The sequence below is a fragment of the Choloepus didactylus genome, chromosome 3 (genome assembly GCF_015220235.1).
Source record: "Choloepus didactylus isolate mChoDid1 chromosome 3, mChoDid1.pri, whole genome shotgun sequence".
Lineage (NCBI taxonomy): Eukaryota > Metazoa > Chordata > Mammalia > Pilosa > Megalonychidae > Choloepus > Choloepus didactylus.
This window is the reverse complement of record NC_051309.1, coordinates 758588-782704: the sequence shown is the minus strand read 5'-3', so window position 1 is coordinate 782704 and position 24117 is coordinate 758588. Positions and strand designations below refer to the sequence as shown.

Sequence of the window (24117 nt, the reverse complement as noted above, 5' to 3'; positions counted from 1 at the left end):
GTGAGGGCACAGGAGGCCTCTGAGCCAGGCTATGGCTTGGGCAGACACTTGGAGGTGGGGTGAGTGAGCCAGTTTAAGGGCTGAGGATGGAAAGGGGGATGCAGCGCGGTCACAACTCAGCGGTGGAAATCAAGACCTTATCCAGCCTCTGTGAACACCCCCTCCCCATGTGACGCTGCTGGGACCCCAGGTCCTCCCATTTCTGAAATGCAGGCAACCACAATCTGCACTTCCAGACAGACTTCTGCACACAGCTGCCCCTCAGCACAACGGTTTAGATGCCCGAGCAGGGCAGGGGGCCCGGGTGGTGAGGGGTGCCTGGGTGGCACCATGGGCTGGGATGAGGGGCCGTGTGGGCTATGGCACCCCGAGGAAGTGGATGGACCATCCCTGGCACTGGGGTGGGTGAGAAGCAGAGACGGATGCCCACTTGCTGGGCTGCCCTTCCCAGTCAGGTCCCAGCTGTGCGCGCTGACCAACCCACAGCCCAAGGCCAGTGCCCCTGACCGCCGCTCCACGCAGACCCATCGCACAGGGAGCAGGTGGATGTGGAGCCCGCAGAGCACAGAGCAGGGGCCCTCAGGGGCGTTCCTTACCCTGAAAGGCCAGGAGCAGCCCTCGTTCTCGAGGAGCAGCCCTTGTTCTCGAGGAGCAGACCTCGTTCTCAAGGAGCAGACGCTGGGAGGGACTGTGGGGTGGCTGCCATCCTCTTCAGATGCCTCCCCAGGGTGAGCAGGCCGGGCCGAGGGGATGCTCCTGACTTGGGGTCTTTCAGCTCTCCATGGGGTGGTCTCGGCTGACCATGGGTGGCCTTTCAGCTGACAATGGTGCACCTGCAGCTTCTTCAAATTCATCAGGAGACGTGGCCCCACAGGACTCCGCTCTGCTGGGTCTGCCGTGAGGCCTTATGTGCTGAATTGGTGGTCCGGTATTCCCTTGAGCCAAATCAGCAAGGAAAGTGTCCAGCTGTGGCAAACCAGCTCTTCTCGCCAAGGAAAGGCACTCACGGCCCTGGCCAGTCTTGGGCCAGTCCAGGATCTGTCTACACAGCCCCGGATCTAAATTAGGCAACGTCGGGGGGAGCAAGCTGAGTCGCCAAAAGAAGGAGCATGGATGCAAACAAATTCAAGCGCCCCGGCAGCCTCTGGCCTGTCTCCGACTGTCACGGCTGCCATTGCTTCTGCAATGGCTGCTCAGCGGCCAACAGGTGCGTCTGCGGCAAAACCAGCCTTGAACGGGTGCCAGCTGCAAGCCACATCTGCCGGCATCTGGGACTCAGGGCCCTCAAGGGTATAATTTAAAGACTATTTTTCCCCGAGGTTGGGAAGTGGCAGATGGGCTTGGAGCTCTGTTGACGTTGATGTGTGGAGGACGGTGTCGGTGACTGCTGGGTTGAGGGTCGGTGTAGACACAGCTGCAGGCTGCATCAGGCGAGTCACTGCTCCGGCCCCAACCACCCCACCCGCCCTCCGTTCCCTCTTGATGTGACACATCCCGAGTCCAAGACCCACTTGGAAAGTGGGTGGGGCAGGGGGTGGGAGCTTCATGGGGGTGACAGGGCACTGGGGAGCGTCTCACCCTCAGAACAGGGCTTGCCCTCTTCGGGGGGCAGCAAACGCTCAATGAAATACCAACGCGGGTGCAGGACGGACTTCTCAGTGCCACGCCAGGTGGGACGTGCACTCACCGCTGCACTGGGCTCAGGACAAGCACCATTTACCCCAATTTCCCAGACTCGGGAAGGACTCTTCAGGGAAACCTCCTGAAACCTGAAGGACCGGCCTTTCCTCAAGAGAGGATGCTCCTGGTTGATTACATTGTGGCTCAGTTATAAGTGCTTTGCTCCCAGCTTGGGAATAAAGCGGATATAACGCGCTCCAGCTGATGAAGTCATTTATTTCTCACCTCATCAGTTGGGATTAAAGAGTTAGTGTTGATGGCTCCTGGGCCACAGGGCTCTCCAGGGTGCTCTGCTACGCTGGAGGCTGCAGGACTGGCCGTGGAGACGCTGCGTCCAGTGCTTGGAGTCACGTGGGACAGGAATGGTGAGAACCTGGAGGCCTGGCAAACTTCCGGGGACCTCAGCCGCAGAGAGCCCAGACCCGAGTCCCAGCTGAGGCTCCACCAGGAAGCTCACTGTGGCTCCCTGAAGCTGCAGGCAGCCCCTCTTGGGGGAGCAGCCCCGACTGCCCTGCGCCCCTGCCCCACGGCGCTGCCTCCTGCATGGCTCAGGGGCTGGGGCCTCGGGCAGGGGTGCGGGGCTGCGCCCCCATCCACCCCCTCTGTGCCCTCTGGTCCCATGGAGGGGCGCGTGGAGCAGGCCCTGGACCCCCAGCCGGGGGTGACTGAGCTCAGCGGACTCTGAGGGGACAGCTGGGGAGGGGGTTGTGTGGGGGCAGCCAGGGCGGGATGGAGACTGCACCCTGGTCTGAAGCCCACTGCCGTCTGCCCAGATCTTGGGTTTCTGGAGCTTTCTCTGTGGCTAGACGGTCCACAGATGGCACTGCCCCAGCCCGGCGGGGACGTTGCCCTGCGCTTGCTCGGTTTCGCCTCTCCAGGACAGGAGAGCCCCAGGCACTGGCCTTGCCTCGGCCCCGGTGGTGGGAGGACCGGCAGGAAGGCGGTGGCGGCCTCCACTGAGGGGCTTATCTGTGTGCGCAGGAAGAGTCCGAGGGAAAATCAGACACAGCTCCGATGCGCAGAAGCTGCGGTGACCCTGGAGCCCACGGGACAAAGGCATCCTGGCGGTTGTCTGGGGCCCTGGAGGAGCCCCCAGCAGAGCCCGGAGTCCGCGGCAGCCCTTGGGGATCCTCGGGCCTGGACAGCTTGCACTGAATTTCCTTCCCATGGAGGCTCTGGAAATGCAGACAAAATGCCCTTGCAGCATCCCCCGGAGGCAGAGTCCACTGTCCTTCCCTTCCTCTGTCAGCGGAGGAGAACCTGAGCCTGTGGGACTCCCAGTTGGGGGCTGGGGGCATGGCCTGGGGTCCCAAGACATGCAGAGGTCGGGGAGAGGGCTGAGAGCTGCGGGCTGTGATCCAGCGTGAGCGCTGCCCCCCGCATTCCATTGCTGACCCCCGGGCATCGCCATGGCCCACCCCTGTACCATCACTGTCCCCCCACTTGTAGGAGCCCCCGCAGTGGCATTGCCATCCTCCCCCATAGCTTTGAGTCCTCTTCTGTAGCCACGAGCGGGAAGGGCAGCAGGAGCAGGGTCGCCTGGGACAACTGGCTTCTTGCCCAGCAGGACCGGGAGGGGATTGGGACCTAATGTTTGAAACCTCCAGGCCTTGGACGAGTGCCCTGGGGTGGACGTGGACCCTGGAATGTGCCATCCCCAGGCAGTGCTGTGGCCACTGTGCGCCATCCCCACTGTGCGCCATCCCCGCTGTGTGCTGCCCCCACTGTGTGCTGTCTCCATTGTGTGCCATCCCACTGTGTGCCATCTCTGTGCTGTCCCCACTTTGTGCCATCTCTATGTATGTTTTCCCCACTGTGTACCCTCTCCACTTGTGCCACCCCACTGTGTGCTGTCCCCAGGGCTGTCAGAGATGGACTGAGCTGCTGACCGCCCACTGTCCCCTCACAGCCGAGGGGAGAGGAGCCCCCAGCTCTGTCTGGCTCCCTGGGCCTTGCTTCTTGGTCACTGCGGCTACACTCAGACCCGGGGGCGGCGCTGGGAATCAGTCCCGAGTGGTCTCTGGGAGGCAGGACCGGACTCTGGCTGGTGGTGGGGACACCTGCCCAGGCCCGGCCCCCATCATCCGGTAGCGATGCCCGTCGTCACGCGGGGCCATTTCCCAGGGCTGGGCCTCTGGGAGGCTCCGTCGGGCCCTTCTTCCCGGCCTCGGCCCTCGGCAGACAGGGGTCCTCGGGTGCCCACCCGGGCCGTGGCGCGCACCTGCTCCTCCACGCGGTGCAGGGCGCGGGGTGAATGCACGGACGGAGACGCCGCCATCCGGGCAGGCCCCGGGCCATCTGCCGCCCTGTTTTGGCTCCGCTCAGCCTCGTTAATTGGCGTTTTCATCTCGCCTCTGTCTCCGTTTGTTCTTTCCTGAAAGCCAAAGTCTCACACGCCCTGCTCGGCTGGCACGGGCGCGGAACGCAGGCGCCTCGTGAGGGGCGGCTGCGGACCCAGGCCCCGCCCCGCCCCCGGCCCCTGAGACCCCCGGCCCCTGAGACCCCCGGCCCCTGAGACTCCCGCCCCAGGCCTCTACCCCCCGCCCCCGCCCCAGGCCCCGCCCCGCCCCCGGTCCCTGAGACCACCGGCCCCTGAGACCCCCGCCCCCGGCCCCTGAGACCCCGCTCCCGCCCCCGGCCCCTGAGACCCCCGGCCCATGAGACCCCCGCCCCAGGCCTCTACCCCCCGCCCCCGGCCCCTGAGACCCCGCCCCCGGCCCCTGAGACCCCGCCCCTGGCCCCTGAGACCCAGGCCCCGCCCCGGCCCCTGAGACCCCCGCCCCAGGCCTCTACCCCCCGCCCCCGGCCCCTGAGGCCCCGCCCCCGCCCCGGGCCCCGCCCTCCGCCCCCGAGTGCCCGCCTCGTGCCCCTGGGAGCCAGCCCAGCATCCGATCGTTACTTAGACGAGGGAAGTGGGCTTTGTTCCTGGCGGGAGGAAAATTCCCAGACAACCTAATAAAGGTTTGCAAAAATCACAAAAGGAGTTGCTGGGCGAGAAGAGGTGTTTTTGGCACTCCGGAGTGGTTACAAAAGCAAGAAAGGCGTTGCACAAAATTTGGAAGTGCCTGCATGGGTTTAGGCTAGGAGCACAAAGGTGGTCTGAGGCCTCCGAGCCCTGAGCCCTGGCTGTCCCAGGCCGTGGTGGGGCGGGGGTGGGCAGGGGGCCAGAGGGCCGCCCACGCCGGGGGAGGGTCTGATTCAGAGGCAGAACCAGGGGTCCGTGACCCTCCAGGCCCCGCACTCAGCCTTGGCGTTAGCTGCCACCCGCCCCCCCGGCCCGGGGCCTGGTGCTGTCCCCTCCCTGGGACTTGCTGTGGGGCGGGGAGGCTCCGGAAGAGCCCTCCGTCTGGAAGTGGGGTGGTCTTGTCTACACCCCCAAGAGCTGCAGCTGCGCACCAGCCGTCCTTAACCAGATGCGCCCCGGACTGTTCTCTGAGCCCGGCCGTTGGCTCAGGAGGGGCTGGACGACTCGCAGCCCCCAGGCCCCCGCTGCGGCTCCCTCCTTGCCTGAGACAGACTTGCACCGCGGGGACTCGTCCTCTGCGGAGGTTGGTTTGTTTCCTGACCCAAGATGGAGAGCGGGTCCCCCTGGCGCTGCCCAGCGCAGGCCGCGGGTGATCGCCCGGGACAGCCTGGGTGCGGCTCTGCTGCGCGCGGCCCGTGCCTCCCAGGAGCTCGTTGGGGCTCCGTGGAGACGCTGCCCCGTCCCGGGAGGGGAAGCAGAAGCTGCAAGGTCACCTCTGTGGCCACAGCCGGGCCGAGCCCAGGCCCTGCTCAGGTGGAGAAAGGGCTCAAGGAGGGTGGCCGGCAGTTCCCACCCCTGGGGTCGGCGCTTTCAGCCTCTTTTGAAGGTGACAACCACCCCAACTGTGCTGTTTACTATTTTAGGTTTTTGCTTTTGTTCTTGCCCAGAATTCTAGTTTGACTGAAAGTAATATTAGGATCATACTGCTTTTCTTTTTATGTCCTTTCTTACATTTACCTGGTTTTCCCTTGTGCATACTTACTCCATAACGGCTCTCACTCAGACAGCACATGTGGTGACTTTCATCTTTTGACGGAATTGGAGACTTTGTGTTTTATCAAGAACATTAAACCTATTTAACATGTATTATTATAGTTAGTATATTTGATCTAGCTATCATATTTGCCTTTTTTAATGATTCTTTACTGTTTCATTAATTTTCTCTCAATATATGGACTACAATTTCTTTTTAAAACCATATATCCTTTAAGAACATCATTTAATCTCTATAGCACTAATTGTCAGGGTTGAGAATGATAAAGCGTATTTTGAGTCCTTGTTAATTCAAGGACTTCTGTGCACTTTTTTTTTTGGCTTTTATAAAGGGGATTTATTTGGTTACACAGTTACAACCTTAAGGCCATAAAGTGTCCAAGGTAATGCATCAATAATCGGGTACCTTCACTGGATGCCACTGGCCAGTGGCATCTGGAAAACCTCAGTTAGCTGGGAAGACACGAGGCTGGCATCTGCTCCAAGTTCTGGTTTCAAAAGAGCTTTCCCCCAGGACGTTACTCTCTAGGCTTCAGCTTCTCTCCAAAATGTCACTTTCAGTTGCTCTTGGGGCGTTTGTCCTCTCTTAGCTTCTCCGGAGCAGAAGTCTGCTTTCAAAGACTGTCTCCAAAATGTCTCTGTAAACTACAGTTCCTCTCTCAGATCCTATCTGTGCACTTTTATATTTTCCCTCATGCCCTCCCATCTTTTTGGTCCTTTTGATTTATAATTAGTTGATTAGTACCACATTCTATGTTTTCTTGACATATTTTTAAAATTCAATATTTGCATTCAGTTTTATAAACAATAGTTATAATTTAACATGAAGTGGAATTTTTTTTGTTTTTTTCTTTATTAAATAGTAAATGTTCATTGTAGGGGATTGAAGTAATACAGAAAAACATAAAGAAGAGATATGGAAGACTGAAATACTGCATTGTTTTAAAATGCTTCTGTTAGAATCACTTATTATTCTATTTAAAAATTGTGTTTTTCAAGGGGGATTGCCTTTAGATACATTGCTAATTTTAAGAGGATCTGCAAAGTCCTTGTGCTGTTTGTTTATTAGAACTGGCTCGGTTTAGTCAGTCAGCAGGTAACACCACGAGGTTGGTGAGAAGAGTCAACCCGGAGGCAAATGTATTTAGAACTTTAGAATGGTTTTCTACAACAAACATTGTAACAAATGTAACCTCCTTTAACAGGAATTTATAGTCTGAAAGACAGAAGTCACAGATCCTTGAACTGTCACTATTTCAGGGAAGTCTTTGACAGTTCTGTAGACCTTTTAGACAGAAACTCAACTCTTTGGCGATAAGGCACAGAAGACGTGTAGCCTTAACACCACTTAACGGCAGCAGATATCGTCTAGCTTTCCTCTGCGTCTGTCCTGGAAGACTTGGGCCAAAGGCAGGGTTTTGCCAAGCACTTGTGTCAACAGCTTTTGTTTTATTAAATGCCATCGGGACTGATGACATATGAAATCAGTCTTGATTTAATCAAGACTGCATAAAATGACATCTTTGTGCATGTGTCCCTTTATGTTTTTAAGTAGTTTCCTATTATTACTGGCCCATGTTGGACACTGCTGGTTAGTCTCCAATGACGATATGAGGATTTGGCTCTTTACAGGCCCTCCCCGTGCTCCCTGCAGGGTTCTGTCAGTACGTGGTGCTGCATTGCTGTGACTACGTGTGCATCCTTCGCTGATGAGCCATGCAGTGTGCTATGGTTACATTTCTTTCTTACAAAACTTTGCGTTTCCTATAGTTAGTGTATGTCTCATTTTTCGGTTGCCTGATTTTCTACCTACCATCTCTAATTCTTCTCACACCTTCCAGCAGCTTCTCACTGCAGTTTCCACGTGGTGGAATGTCCGAGCAGAACGCTCAGTTCTGTTTCCGTCCCCTGGAGAAAGCCCCGGGCCCCACCTTGCCCCTGCCGGGCTGCCTCTCCGCCCGCACAGCGTGGCCTGGGCTTTCCCTTCTCCTGCCTCAGCTCCCAGCCTCCGGTGCCCTTCTCAGAGGAGGTGTGGGGGGTAAGTGGGATATCCTTATTCTACCCTCACAAACGATTGACAGGCTTGGCATAAAGTTCTAGATTTAAAAGAATTTCCCCTTAATTTTTTAAGCCATTTCTTTGTTGCCTTCCACATCCTAATGTGGTTGTTGAAAAGTGAACTGCCATTCTCAGCTCCAAACTTCTTTACATGATCCATTTTTCCTCTCTGGAAGCTTTAGCGTTTTCTCTTTGACCCTGGAATTCTTAAATTTTAAGGATTCAAGACCTTGCTCTGGGTCCTCTTTACCCACCCTGGGGGGTGTGCGATTCAATTTCAGGACATTTTCTCGTCTGTTTCTTTGATAATTCCACCTCTTTCCTCTTCCTTCTTTCTCAGGGACTCTCCCCCACTCACTATCAGGGTCCACACACTGATTTTCTGTTTTCTTATGTTTTCTCTCTGTTGTCCATCTTTGTATCTTTTTTTTCCTGCTATTTGTGACGTATCCTTAATTTTATCTTCTAACCCTTTGATCAAATTTTTAATTTCTGCATTTACATTTTTAATTTCCAAGAGCTCTCCTGTACTCTCCTACTCTTTAAAAGTTTTCTGCTGTTCTCTGTTTTGTCCTTTCCTCTGAGTCCCTCTCTGCCTGTCTATCTGTGTTGTCTTTCTTCATGTTGGAGGCTTTCCGAGGGCTCGTGTTTGTACTCTAGAGCGAGTAACAGGAAGGCTGGCTGGGGTGTGTGTGCTTGGCTGGGGCTGTCGCTGCCGGGTGCACCTGTCCATACCTGCGGGCCAGGCCAGTGCTGAGCTGGCGTTTGTTTGGGGTTCCCTGGCATCAGAGTCCTTAGGCCTCTTTGGGGGGGTTCCATTTCTGCAGAAATGGGTCTGCCTGCTGGCGTCTGGGGCAGGGCAGCAGGAGGGGCCTGGGTGGGCCTCACCGTCCAGCCCTTGTCTCCTTGTGGCTGTGGAGCCTGCAGTGTCTCTGGTTCGGTTTCTCCAGAGACCTCGCTGCGTGACTCCCTGCGGTCACTCGCTGGGGGTGCGTCCTCCGGGCACGGAGCCCGCGGTTCACGCCTCAACCCCTGGCCTCCTGGCCACCAGGTGCCTCCGGTTCCGGCTTCCAGCGGCTCTCCCTGTGCGCCCCGCAGGCGCCTTTCCCTCCAGTCCGCTTGCGCCTGCTTTCCACCTTCCCCAGTTCTGATGTCTGTTACGCTGCGCTCGCCTCTCCCGTCCGGTTTTTCCTTGTGGAATTGCACTTGCTCACGTCTTTACTCTCACTGGTGGGACGTGGTGAGGGGCGTAAATGGGCACGTGAACTCGGAGCTCCCCGTCCTGTTCGAGGACACCAGGGTGGACGCCCGCGGCCAGGCCTGTGTGAGCTCCCACCGCCGACGGCCACACCGTATGAACATCCCTGCCCTTCCCTCCTGCCTTTCAGTCCATATCGATTGTTTCCACTTTGAGCCAGAAATACAGACTCTGAGACGCTTTCACCCCAGTGTGGGGAACAGATAAAGCCTAAAATTAAAAAATTGTAAATAAACATGAATAACAACTACCAGATATTCAAGAACTTTGTTCAGCGAGTGACAGATGCTGAGTCACCGAGCCCTCTAAGCACAGCCCCGGGGTGGGGAGTGCGGGTCACCGCCCGGCTCACCGCGGGGACGGCAGCTTCGCGGGGCCTCTCGAGAGGGCGGTTTGGAGACGCGTCCTGGAGGAGTGTGCACTGCCCGGTGACGGCGTCCTGCACGCCCACCCTCGTGCCGTCGCCCCCTCTCCCCACTGGAGCAAGCACCTAGAGAGAAGTCTCCACCACGGCGCGCGTCACTGCCGCGAGTTTAGCCGGGTCTCCCCGTTACTGCTAGTTTTCTCTTATTCACTGATACCTTTTCAAGTTTGTCATTTGCCGTTTTACTTTATGATGTTCTACAATGTTTTCACATGTGTATTTGTATAGTCGGATCTACCTGGCTTGCCAGAGATTTCCCTCCCTCCCTCCTTCCTGCCTATACAGCTTCCTCATGGGCTGGGCTATTTAAAATCTACCATTTATTAGTTACTCATAGTCAATAATGGGGACACTGGGGACAAAGTTGTTACTGCCACAAGTAAACAAGTATCGGTAGCGGGGAAGGATGCTCAGGAGGCTGAACATACTCAGAAAAGAAAGAACAGGGATTTGGTGAGAAAAATTAATTCTAGTAAAGGGTTAACCAAGCATATATTATGGTGAAGGCCAATATAATTCCAAAACATGACTTTATTAAACATGACTTTAGGACAAGTGCCATTCTTACTCTACCCTTCTCTGGAAGAAATACTGCTGGATATAAATAATTACAATGAAATTTTCATTGGATAAAAAGGGTGTGTGTAGGGCAGTTTGCCTCATTTGTGTCATATTGCAATCCAAACTCATGTCTTGAGTTTAAAAATAATGCTGAACACCAAGGCTCCCTTCCCAAATTTTAAGGCAGGTCCGTTTAGCATCCATGCACGTCTCTAACGGGGCAGTGCGGTTGAGGCAGATTTATGTGCTTGCTTCCTCCATGACAGTAACATACGGCTGGAAACAGGGAAACCTCTAGTCGGTCACCTGATGGGTTGTATGTCCCTGCTGCTTGGCATGCCTGGTAATTTTTGACTGCATGCCATACATTGCAAACTCCAGCTTGTTAAAGCAGTTGATATTTTTGTTTTCCTAAATATATTCTTGAGCTTTGCTTTGAATGTGGTCAAGTTACTTAGAAACAGTTTGACTCTTTCATATCTTGTTTCAGGCTTTGCTCAGTGGGCTCAGTGAAGTGTTTTTTTTTTTTGTTTGTTTGTTTTTTTGAGGTTAATTTTCCTACTGTACTGAGGCCTTAACCTTCCTGGTATTCTGACCGATGACCCACAATTTATGAGTTTTTCTACTCTGGCTGTCGGGAATGCTCTAATTAAAAGACAGGGATTACCAGATTGGATAAAAAATCAAGACCCAACTGTATGTTACTTACAGAAAACCCACTTTAAATATAAAGACACAACAAGTTAAAAGTAAAGGATGGTGGGACACTATCAAGCTATCAACTTACGCTTTGTGGGAGTCCCAGAAGAAGAAGAAACAGAGAAAGGGGAAGAGAGAATAGTCAAAAAAATAATGACTGAAAACTTCCCAAATTTAAAGAAAGACATGAACGTACACATCCAAGATGCTCAATGAACTCCAAACAGATAAACCCAAATAGACCCACCCCACCCCATAGTATAATCAGACTATCGAATGCCAAAGATAAAGAGAGGATTCTGAAAGTTGCAAGAGAGAAGCAGCATGTCACAAATGAGGGAGCCTCAATATGAATAATTGCCGATTTCTCATCGGAAACCATGGAGGCAAGAAGGCAGTGGGAGGACATATTTAAAGTGCTGAAAGCAAAAAACTGCCAACCAAGAATTCCATCTCCAGCAAAACCGTCTTTCAAAAATGAGAGAGTGATTAACACATTCCCAGATAAACAAAAGCTGAGGGACTTCATCACCCCTAGACTGGCCCTACAAGAGATGCTAAAGAGAGTTCTGCAGGTCGAAAGGAAAGGACAACGGGCAACAGACCAAAGTGGCATGAAGAAATGAAGCTCTCAGGTAAACATAAATGGCAGTACTACTGTTTTTTGGGTTTGTGACTCCACTTTTTACTTCCTTTAGGATCTAAAATTCAAATGCATAAAGCTTAATGATAAATCAGTGGTTTGGACTCATAATGCATAAACACGTACTTTGTGACAAGAACCACATAACGGTGGGGGCAGAGGGGTATAGGAACATAGCGTACACTACTGAAGTTACATTGGTCTCAAAGCAAGTAAGATTGTTACAGATTTAAGATGTTAAATTTATGCCTCATGGTAACTACAAAGAAAATATCAGAGAATCTGCAAGCTCCTAGAGTCAGAAATCAGAGCACAGGTTGCTGGGGGCGGGTGCAGCGTTTGCTTGGGGAGGTGGGGAATGTTCCTGGAAGGCGGGAGGGTGCCGCAGCCTAGCGGAGGGGGTCAGTCCCACCGAAGGGCGTGCTCGGGAGGGGTCGAGACGGGAACGTTTGTGTTGTACATATGTTCCCACAATTAAAAATAAAGACAGAGCAACTAACAAGACAGTAACAGAGGCAATAACATGATCCTGGGTGGGATCTAACAAGGGAGGGGAAAGCTCAAAAGGACATTGTTGGGACATGTGAAAAACTTGGAATATAGACTGTAGGCTTTACAGCAATGTGAAATTTCTTGAACTTGATAACTGCACTTGAGGTGGTTACGGAAGTGAATATACCTGTTCTCAGGGAAAGTACTTGGAAGTATTACGGTTTAAGGAACATGGTGTGTACAAACCCACACCCAAGTGTTCAGAAAATGGATTAGTAAATAAATAGATGGATAGATATATAGGTAGATAGGTGGACAGATAGATAAAATAATACAGCAAATGTGGCAAAATGTTAAAATTGGTGGATCTGGGGAAAAGAGGTGCCTGTAGCTCTCTGTATGCAGTTTGTATTATTTCTGTAATTGTCCTGTAAGTTTGACAGTATTTCATAGTAAAAGTTTAAAATTAAAAAAAAAAAAAACTGCCATGCCTCACCCAAACTTATCCCTCTTTAGCTTTATTTTATTCCCAGCACTACATTCCTCTAATATGCTATGTAACTATCTATTTTGCTGGCTCTGTCCCCACCCTCCATGTCTGTTTTGTTCACTGAAAGTGCAGTCCAGAGTACATAGACAATAAACATTTGGGTAATGAAAAAAGGTGAAAGGATGGAAAAAGATAAACAATGCTAATAATAATCAAAAGAATATCAGACAAAATAGATTTCACAGCAAAGAATACTATCAAGGATAAAGAGGGTCATTTCATAGTGATAAAGGGGTCAATTAATTAAGAGGACATATCAACCGTACCCCTAATAACTGAGATTCAAAATGCATAAGCAAAAAACAGTAGAACTGAAAAGAGAAATAGAGGAAAAGAGGAATTCACAATTTTAGGTGGAGAGTTCAACACTCCTCTCAATAATTGATAGAACTAAATTCTAGATTGCAAAAGGGCTGGCCAGCCCAGGTGGGCACCCGGGTAGTCGGGCTTGTGATCTGGACCAGCCCCCACATCCAGCCGCCGGCCACACCTGCGTCCAAGGGGAAGGAGGTGGGCAGTGGGCAGGGCGAGGGCCGCGGGCTCCGCAGCCACTGGGTAGCCCTGGCAAAGCTCTGCGCAGCACGCTCCTGCCCCATCCCACCGGGGAGAGCAGATAGCCTCCGTCCCCTGGCTGCAAGGCCAGAGGGGAAACCATCAGCCCTCCATCCTCCGTGGGGGGCACGGGCAAAGGAGGTGCTGGGGGGGGCAGCTGCAGGGAGAAAGCGGGTGGGGGCTGCAGCCCGTGAGGTGATGGCCATGGCTGGGCCCCAGGCAGCGGCAGCCGCACAGCTGTTTTCCAACAGCGACCACCTTGACTCTCCTACGAAGAGCCCCGGTGAATGCACACTGTTTTCTTATAAAACTCTGTAAGAAATGCCAATTTCCATTTCTCCTTCTCTGGGGAGTGTTTCCCCTGAAATTCACAGTGACGCGTGGCCTGCCACTCCTAGGCCGATTTTGCAAAATAACCCAGGAGTTCCTTCTTTTCTCCATTCAAAAAACATTCTAAATATCATTGAAATTAACTGTTTCCTTGAAGTTTGAAAGAATCCGTCTGTAAATTCTTTGATGTCTTTTTCAGTTTCTTACATTTGCTAGAAACTATTTCATACAAGTTTTCAAATGTGTTAGGAGGGAGTGTACAATGTATTATTTGACCATTTTCACTTCCTTGCAGTCTGTGGTGATTCCTCAATCATTTTCCCTAATTTTGAGTGTTTTTAAGCTTTCTTTCCCCCTTCTTGCCTTGGACAGCGAGCAGGTGCCTCTTTATGGGAGTCAGAAAACTCGGCTCTTGCCTTGTCGATTCTCTTGACAATTGTTTTCTTTCTTAATGTATTAATCTTGCGGTTAGTTTGACTCCTTGCTTCCTGCAGCTCCCCTCGGTTTGTCCCAGAGGCTGCAAGTGGAGGTGTATTTCATTTGTGTACCCTCTTGCTAGCTTAGGAATGCGTTCAAGGTAATTTACAGCATTGGCTTCCCCTTAGATTTGCTACATCAGGGCTCATTATCTTTGTTCCTAGATATGTGGTGATTGTGGTTTTAATGTTATTTTTAGCTCATTAGTTGTTAGAGAGATGTTAAGTTTACAAGGGCCCGGAATTTTTTTTTAATTATTATTCCTACTTGTGTTATTTGTGTCCCTATTTTCATGACACTGAGTCAGAGGACACGACCTTATTTCTACTTTGAAAAACATTTTGAGATTATTTCAGGAGGCCAGGGATGGGCCTTTGTCAGCTTTCCGTGAGGGGCGGGGAAGGCGCTGCGCTGTTTTCCCAGGGTTTAAGTTTGGTGCTAACCTGGTGTGTCTCCTCCAGTCCTTTTGTATATTTATATAATCGCAGAAACACGGCAGGTTCACACAGGGCCTTTTCCTCCCGGCCGTCCTGAAGCAGGGCTGTCTCACACGCGTCCCGCCCCTGGCTGCACCTGCCCTTGCAGCCTGGCGAGGGGGCCCTCGGGGCTCACTCCGGGTGGGGGGTTCCGAGGGGGCGCGCAGGCTGGGGCGCCTCTTTCCACGGACCGGGGAGCGCTCTGTCCCCAAGCTTCCCCAGCCGCAGGCGGGAGCGCCTAAACCGGCTCGGGTCCGCGACCTGGGGGCTGCCCGGTGACCTCGGGGCCGCCCGGTGACCTTGGGGCCGTCTTTTACTCTCCTGGCATTTCCGGGACTCTTTGCACACCTCTGTGGGATGCTTGGAGAGGCCCTTCTCTGACATTTATTCTGCCCAATGAATTTTAATTTTAACCAAATCAAAAAAAAAAAAAAAAAAAAGAAAGAAAAAAAGAAAAAAGGAAAAGAAAAGAAAAAAATTGTTGGAAAGTACAATCCAGATTGCATGCAATTACATGTTAATTTTTATATAACTGACAGCTTTATGATATTAAGCTTGATATTTTGATATCAAGAAGCTGGTATGTATTCCAAACTCGTAACATTTTAAAAGATGATGGTTTCTTCATGTAAGTTCTGGGCCTTCCTTGTTGAATTTATCCCTATGAAATATTTTTATCATTGCTATGGAAGGAATATTGTCCCTATTTGTGTTTCTAGCTTGTCACTGATCGTTCGAGATGTTTACCTATAAATCTCGAGTCTAACCGTCACACCACATTCTGTTAACAACCAGAGGAGGTTTTTACTGGAAGCCTTGGGATTTTCAGGTCATTGGGGGGGAAGGGGGGCTTTATACCTTCTTTTACCACTCAGTACTGGTTCTTTTCTTTCCTCATGAAATCAGCAGACACCCTAAAATAAAGCTGAATAATAGTGGGGGCGGGGGGGGAGGTACAGGCTCCCGGCGCACTTGGCTCTAATGTTACTGGATTTGTACTGTTTGTTTGTTTTCTATTTCACTTATGTTTAGCTTTATGAATTCTCTCCTCCTGTCTTATTTTGGGTTATTTTGCTGTTTTTCTTTTAAAGTTCTCAAGATGAGCATGAAGTTCCTATACTTTGTTTTCCTTCTTTAAAACTGAAGGCTATAATTTTCCCTCCAAAATCAGTTTTAGCCGTGGTCACTGTATTAGTCAGTGCTCTCCAGAGAAACAGCACCAACGAGGTATACAGACAGATGCACAGGCGCGTATTCAGAGATTTATTATAGGGATCGGCTCACACGCCCTTGGGGATGGGCAAGTCCACATTCCACACGGTGGGCTGCAAGCCGGGAACTCGGTGACGGTGGTGACGGGACCCCCGGGAGAGGCTGAGGCAGGGAGGGGAATTCCCCGTGACGGCTGAAATCCTCAGCTCTGGCTGTGACACCCCAGCCGACTGGATGAGGAGGCTCCCCTCCCTGCTGAAGGCAGCCTCCTTTGTCAATGGTAGATGCAATCAGCTGCCTGATGGTGTAACTTCATCTACAGAATACACAGTAAAGTCAGCGCTTGCTTGACCAAACGGCTGGACACCATCACCCAGCCCAGCGGGCGCTTGAAATTAACCCCACAGCACTCAAGTGTTTACTCTGAATTGCTTTCTGGATTTTTTTTTTACAGTTTCAGTTCTTATTTCTCCTGAAGCTGAAGGGTTAGTTAGGTAAATATTTCTAAAATTTGAACTTCTGTAGTTGTGGATTTGATCTTTTTAGTATTTGTTTATAATTTGATTAGATTATGCTCAGGGAATATGACCTACAGTGTCTCCAGTTTTTAATTTGTTAAAGTTTAAAATCAAGTTTACTGTGGTGTAATTTATGTACAGTAAATATTGTCCATTTAAAGGGGACAACTCAATGAGTTTTGGCCTCTCTCCACCGGCGGCCCCAGGCAGTCCCTGGTTTGCATTCTGTCTATGGATTAGTCTGCATCGTTTATTTACATAAACAAAATCGTATAATTTGTGTCTGGCTTTTTCACTTAGTGTAAAGATTTTGAAATTCCTCCATGCTGCTGGGGTGTCCACAGCTCTGTCCTTGTCATCACTGAGTGGGGCTCCACCGGTGCTGGGGCCACATTTTATTTCTCCCCTCACCTGGGCAATCAGTGGGTTCCTGTTTTGGGCCTTTGCAGATAAAGCCGCTGCTGTGAACGCTGTGTCTGTGTGACCTTGAGTTTCCACGTCTTTTGGGTAAACGCCTGGGGGCTGCATTGCTGGATCCTTGGGTGAGATGGCAAACCATTTTCCGAAGGGCCATTTACATCCCGCCTGGTCCCAGCGACCCCTTCTCCACACCCTGGGCGCTGTCGGCATTCTAATTCAGCCATTTGGCTTAGTGTGGGGACTCTCTCATCTGATCTGAGGACCAGCACACTGTAAGCTCTGTCAGAGCCAGCACACCTTCCACATCCCTCTACCACCCACATCTCCTCGGTGGTGAAATGGCTGTTCAAATCTTTGTCCATTTTTAAAACTCAGCTTGTTTGTCTTCTTGTTACTGCGTTTTAAGAGCTCTTTATGTATTCTGGATAGAAGACCTTTGTCAGATCTATGGTTGGCAAATATTTTCTCTCAGTTGCAGTTTGCCTTTTCCTGTTTTTTCCCCGGTGTCTTTTGAAAAGCAAAAGTTTTTAATGTAGATGAAGTCCAACACCAAGTTTTTTCTTTTAAGTTTCATGCTTTTTGTCTCCTAAATAAGAAACCTTTGCGAAACCCAAGGTCACAGAGATCTTCTCCTACGTTTTCTTCTAGAAGTTTTATAGTTTTAGTTTTTACATTTCAGGCTGTGGTCAATTTTGAATTAGTTTTTATGTGAGGTGTGAAGGGAGGGTAGAGTTTTGCTTTTTTTTTAAATATGGATTTCGAATTGTTTCAGCACCACTGGTTGAAGGGACTATTCTTTCCTCATTGAATTACTCTTGCAGCTTTGTCCAGAATCAATTGACCATATGCGTGTGTCAATTTCTGGACTCTGTTCTGTTCCACGGATCTAGAGGTCTCTTCTTTTGTCGATACCATACAGTCTTGTTCACTGTAGGTTTACAGTAAGTCTTGACATCAGGTAGTGAAGTCTTCCAAAGTTGTTCTTCTTTTCAAAATTGTTTTGTCTCTTCTAGATCTTTTGCATTTCCATATAAATTTTAGAATCAGCTAGTAACTTGTTCAAAAGGGCCTACTTGCATTTTGCTTGGGGTTGCACTGGGTCTACAGATCAACCTGAAGAAAGCTGACGTCCTGACAGCATTGCGGCTTCCATCGGTGAACAGGGGCCTTTCTCCACCCATCAGACCTTCTTCAGTTTCAGCAGAGTTCTGTGGGTTTGGTGAAGGGGTCTTGCACATCTTTAAAAAATGTATTCATCAGCATTTCATTTTATGTATTTTGCATTTTCCAATTGCTCTGCTGGTATATAAAAATTCACCTTGTACCTTGTGACCTATTGGTTTTAGTAGTGATTTTTGGATTCCTTAGGATTTTCTGCATAGAGGAGCATGATAATAAACACAATTTTACCCTCTCCTTTACATCTTCACTCCTTTTATTTCTCTTTCTTGCCTTGGTACTAGGCTCATCATGAGGGAGGGTGCTGGACATCTCAGCACTGACCACAAAGTTTGCCGTGGGGTCTGTTAGGGCTGTCCTGTGGCTCAGCACATGACAAATATCTCTTGATGTTTTTTTATTCGTTAGTCACCAGATGTTTATTGAAGTCCCTGCTCTCATGGAATGCCTTTCTATTGGCAGAGACCGACAATAAAGACAAGCAAACTCGCCGTGAGTGGCCTTTCGGGTAACATGGGAAAATAAAGCCGGATGAGCAGGCAGGGGGTGAGGACGGGCTGTTGTTTTTTTTCCTTTGCCCATTTTTATTTTGGGTTCATATTTAGACTGATGGGAATGGGGATTTGCCTGTGGTGTTACATGGGAGTCCAGTTCTGGTCCTTTCCGGAAGGTGCCCCATTTCTCCAGCCCACATGGAGAGGGTCTGCTCTTTGTCCAGGGTCCAGGGTCGGGGTCCGGGCCCCTGCCCACCACTGAGCGCTCCCCCCCGGCCAAGTGCTCCACACTCTCCCGCACCATCCGGCGCTGCCCTGGCCAGTCTTTCTCAAAATTGTGTATTCATTTATTTTTAATTGTGGTAAAATATGCATAAACCAAAGATCATTTTAAACATTTTATGTGGACCATGCTTTGACATTAAGTATACTATTCACTATTTCCAGACTATTTTCATCATCCCCAACAAAAACTCACACTTATTCAGCAATAAGTCCCCATTGCTCCCTCCCCTGGAAACCACTACTCTGCCTTCTGTCTCTATGAATTTGCTTATTCTAAGTTTTTCATATAAATCATGCAGCATTTGTCCTTTTGTGTCTGGCTTATTTCACTCAACATGATGTCTTCAAGGTTCGTCCATGTGGTGGTGCGTGCCAGCCTTTCCACATATCTGCACCATTTTACGTTCCTATCAGCAATGTATGAGGTTTCTGTCTTTCTGCATCTTTGCCAGCACTTGTTATTTTCAGTTTTTTAATAATAGCCATCCTAGTGATGTGGAGGGGTAGCTTGTAGTTTTAATTTGCATTTCTCTAATGGCTAATGATGCTGATAATCTTTTCATACACTTATTGGTCATTTGAATATCTTCTTTGAAGAAATGTCTATTCAAATCCTTGGGTTGTTTGTCTTTTTATTGTTGAGTTGTAGTAGTTCTTTAAATATTCTGCACATTAAACCCTCACAGATATAGGGTTTCCAAATATTTTCTCCCATTCTGTATGTTGCCTTTTCATTTTCTTGCTAATGTTCTTTGATATGTAAAAGTTTTAAATTTTGATGAAGTCCATTTTATCTATTTTTTCTTTTGGGGCTTATGCTTTGGGTGTGAAATCTAAAAATCCATTGACTCCTACAACATACTGAAGATATTTTCCTGTGTTTTCTTGTAAGAGTTTTGTAATATTAGCTCTTATATTTAGGTCATTGATCTATTTTGAATTAATTTTTGTTTATGGTTGGAGGTAGGGGTGGACGTCCGTCCTTTGCACGTGGATTCCCAGTTGTCCCAGCACCGTCTGCATGGGGTGGGCACCTTGTTGAAAATCAGCTGGCCATGGACGTGCCAATCCTAGCCTCAATTCTAGCCCACTGGTCTCTATGCCCACCCTCATGCCAGGACCACACTGTTTTAATTGTTGTAGCTTTGTAGTAAATTTTGAAATCAGGAATGTGATTCCTCCACCTTTGTTCTTCTTCTCCAAGGTTGTTTTGTCTACTCAGGGTTCCTTGCAATTCCACATGAATTTGCGGACAAGCTTTCCCAGTTCTGCAAAAAAGGCTGCTGGAATTGTAGATCGCTTTAGGCAGTGTTGACATCTTAACAACACTGAGCCTTCCATTCTGTGAACACTGCTGTCTTTCCGTTTACTTGGGGCTTCTTTAACTTCTCTCAGCAATGCTTTGTAGTTTTCAGTGTGCCAGTTTTCACCTTCTTGGTGAAATTGATTGCGAGGTATTTTATTCCAGGTTGCTCTTAACTCTCCATTGGTACCTGGGGGTCCTGCCCCCCTCCTGCTCCTTCAGGGGTCTCTGAAGTGTCCTCGCATCTCAATCCGCTTTTTGATTTAGCTTGTCAGATTTCACAGCATTTTCTTTTTGACTCTTCCAAGTTTGGGATGACACTGTTACTCAGTTTCAGGAGAACTGACATCTTTACATTGAATCTGTCAATCCATGAACTGACAAGTGTCTATGTATTTTTAAATTTTTTGTAAATTTCGTAATTTTTCCCATAGTTTTATTTCCAGTTTTTAAAACTACTTTATCTGTTGTAAAGTCGACTTTATTCCAAACACCACATGATATCCTGGATTGGATCCTGGAACAGAAAAAAGACATTAGTGGGATAAGTGATAACTGGGAGTACACTCGGTGGTTGGGTCAATCGCGTTGGCTAAGGCGGATTTTTTCGCGCTGATGAACGCACCTTGGCACGTGGAGGCGGGGTGGGGCCGAGCCTGCGGGGCAGCTTGCGGGGCGCTGCGCAATGTGGGGGTGAGGGTCGGACGGGTGGGGGCCCCGGGGCCGCCGCCTGGGCGGGCGGGGCTCACTCTCCCGCGTGGCTGGGGCTGCGCTCTCGGGGCTGGGGGCCGGCCGCCCCCTTCCCGGCGCCCCCGGGGCTGCTGCTGGGTTTCTGCATTAACCTGCCCTCCCCACCGCCGCATCCTACCTCGAGCCTAAAAGAGAGCTGGAGTCGTGTGCACCCCCACCCGGCTCTTTGTCTGACGGTGTCAGGAGCGGGGGCGGCCGGATGTCGGTGCCAGACAGCGGGGGTGAGGCGGGGCTCGCCTGCGTCGCCGGAGTGTCCCCCTCCTGGACCTCGGGAGGTCGGCGCGCTCCGGGCCCCATCGCCTCGCGGGGCGATGCCACGGCTCCGAGAACCGAGGGAGGGGGCGAGGCCAGGTGCACCCCGACTCTGGAACCCCAGATCCTGGATTCCACGCTGCCATCCACCCTGGCGGAGGTCCCGGGCAGGAGGGTCAGTTTCCACAGCGGTAAACGGGGTGACAGAGCGCCTCCCACCCAGGGGTACGGACGAGAAGGGCATCCTGCGGGGGGGGGGGGTGGCAGACCCGGCCCTCGGAGGGGGGCAGGGGCGCGGCCCGGAGACCCCCAGGGGCTGCCCGAGCCCAGCCGCCGCCGCCACCCCACCCCGCAGCCGCGCCCGGACCCTGCGGCGCCACAGCCGCGCCAGCCCGACGGCTCCCGCGCCCGTGCCAGGAGCGCAAATGGCATTTTCCGGTTTATGTGCCAGGAACAAGTTTCCCGCAGTGTCAGCCGCGGTCCCGGCTGCGCCTTCCAACCCCCGGCCAGGCAGGGCCCCTGGACGCGCGTCGAGTGCAGTCATGCGGGCCCTGCCCGGCTCGCCTCTGCGCCGCCTGAGCACGGCCGGTCCGGACACCGACTGGCTTTGCGCTGGGATAGAGCCTCCGCCCTGCCCGTGAGCGCCAATCCACACCCAGGCAGAGCCTCTCACCTCTGGCGGGTACAGGGCAACATTCAGCCTCCAGAGCCCTCATAGTCAGCCCTTCTGGACCCTCCTTCTGTGAAGGTCCTCCCTGCGGCCCCTTCAGCCAAGTGGACCCCACCACACCCCAGGTGGAGACAAGAGGCAGCAACACCCAGGCAACTATCCCTCAAAGTAGCCACGTCAGCACACAGTAGGTGCTCAATAAGTGCTTATTTCAAACGCTAGGCCTGTAGCCCATATAATGGTTGGAAGGGGCCCCCCAGCCCCCGACCCAGCCTCCCCACACTCTTGCCCTCTCAGGAGAAGGACCGTGGTTAAGACGTGGGGCCCAGGCACATCCTCTTTGAGATGCCAGTACTTCCAGAAGGGAGAGAGAGCTATCGGCTGCTCTCACTTTAGTATGAATTAGCCTGTTCTCTTTGGGGGTAAGATTTGCACAAATGCAGTCCCCTCACGCTGTGGATTGCCAACAGGCCGCCGAGCTGTCGGGAAGGTGGTAACTGCTCCCCCGGAATGCCGGGGCTTGTCCCTGCCTGCCCCACACAACTGCCAAGAGGCAGCACCAGGAGGAAGAGTGCGGGTGGCTAAGCTTGTGCCTCAGCTTGCCAGGCCTGGGCCAGGGGATCTGATCACCCCCTGGGGAGGGTAGTAGGTACGGGCGTGAGTGCCCTCTGCAGCCCCCCCGAGCCTGGGGAGCGAGGTCAAGGCAGCTCCCTTTTCCTCACCCAAAATGTCACGGGCAGGGGAGGCTTGCCGGAGGAAACCGCCTTTCTCCCAACTGCCCTTTCCCCACTTCCTTATCTTACCCACTCACTCCCTGGTGCCAAGGCCACTCCTGCCACCGCCAGCGCGCATGCACCGTGGCCAGAACAACCCCCGCCCGCTGCAACGGCTCCTGCGTCCTCTCAGAACCAATCCTAGCCCCTCTCCCTTCAATATTGCCATTTTAGGCTACTTCACCTCCTTTCCAGCCCTGCCCTTCTTACCAGCCTATATAACCTGTGATCACCCCTGAATAAGGCCTCTTTGGCGCATACTCCTACTGGATGAAGAGTGTCTTGTCCTTATCGCCGCCCTCCACACCTTGCACGCCTCTCGCCGAGGACCCGGCCAAGTCCTCCGCCTCCCCCTCGCCTCCGGGAAAGAGCCCCCGCCGCCGGTACCCTTTAAGCAGCCCCGAGAGCTGAGGGCTCAGCTACCGGCCGCCCCTCCCCCCAGAAGCAGTAACCCCGACCGCAGAAGAGGAATTCCTGACTAATTTTCTGGGGAACTGTTAGAAGAAATCTACAAGTGACTTTATGACCCAATTTCCCCTAAGTCGTTGGCCTGAAAGCTGCTTTGCAAAATTTTGCAGATATGGCTACAAACCAACCCTGAGGCCCTCAGTTTTCTGTTGAAGGTGCATCTGTGCCATCCGCCAAGTACCTGGTGCAGGCCAGTTCCCAGTCCCCACGGTGACAATGGTGACAAGCTGGCCACACCCTGCAGCTCCATGGCGGTTTCCACGGCGGTTTCAGGCAGCCGGGACATCCAGGAGGGGAAGCATTTTGGGGTGGGGCAGCCCACGTGGTGTGGGCATGGCCAGGCCCCAGGGACATCCAGGTTTCAGCCCAGGATGATCAACAAAATAGTCGTCCTCTTCCCACCACCAGCTGGCGGACGGGGGGCGGCCACTCTGAGGACCCACAAAGGCGGCATTTGGCCCAGACGCGTGCAGGAGAGGGGGCCTTCCCGGGCTCAGGATCACGTGGAGCTGTGCAGTATCAGAGTAGCAACGGTGGTACCAAGAGGGCAAAGAACACGGGATGGAGAATCGGCACACAGAGTTGCCGAACTCAGACCTATGGGGATGGTAGAGAGCCAGGACCCCAAGCCAGGGTGGCACTTTGGGGTACGGGTGGAAGGGGGGTGTGGGGTGAGCACACAGACTTACACAGGGGCCTGTGTGTGCATTTGTGCCTCGCAGATGTTACTGAGACGTGGGCTCAGCCACCCTCTCTGAATCCCTCGGAAAGTCCTTAGGAGTCCTGGCTCCAAGGGCTCAGAGGCCTTCGGGACCCTCAGGGAGGGGTGAGACCCCTGGGACAGGACAGGGTGGCTGCTGGTTGCTGCCTGCAAGGAGGATCCTGCAGCAGTGACTCGGGAATGGGGTGGCTGCTGTGCCCCGCTGGCCGTGCTGAGTGAGCTTGGGTGGGGAGGGGGTGTCTGGGGGACTTGGGCAGCACAGGCCTGGCCCAGCCAGCCCCCGATGCCCAGAGAGCCGACCCCCAGCCTCACCCAAGCCAGCACCCTGCAGGCTGGCCGCTCCCTGGCTGAGACCTGGCAGAGCCGCAGCACTGACCGCGCCCCCTCTGTGCCAGCGACGGCCATGTGCCTGGGCACAGCCGAGGCTGTTCTGCTCCCTGGAGCGCGAGGGGCCAGGGCTCGCTCCTGCCGCGCCCGAGGCTGTAATTACCGTCTCTGCAAGTCGCAGCGGGCGTGCGGGGAGGCGTTTGTGGCGCCTGTGAATCAGGAGCTCATGAGAAAAGTAGTGGCTGGCGCGGCTGGGAGATTAGGGGCTCGGTGCCAGCGATGCTGGGCCAGGGGCCACTGCCTGGCCCCCCGTCAGCGCCCAGCAGCAGGGCCTTGGCTGACCTGCCACCAGGCTCGCCCCCTGCCTGCTCCTAAGGCCGACCTCGGGCCTCTGCCTCACCATCTCGGGAGGCTGACCCCATGCTGGACACAGCAACTCACAGAAGACGCACACCAGCCTCCCCAGGAGTGCACACAGACACACGTACAACCACAAACACAACTGCACACATGATCACACACATGCA

The 24117-nt window shown here is 52.2% G+C and overlaps 1 protein-coding gene across 1 annotated transcript in view; it reads left to right on the top strand.

The window, feature by feature from the left end:
- Positions 1–24117, top strand: part of CPLX1 (complexin 1) — a 36065-nt gene that overhangs the window by 4553 nt on the left and 7395 nt on the right. The gene's annotated exons all lie outside the window — the stretch shown is intronic.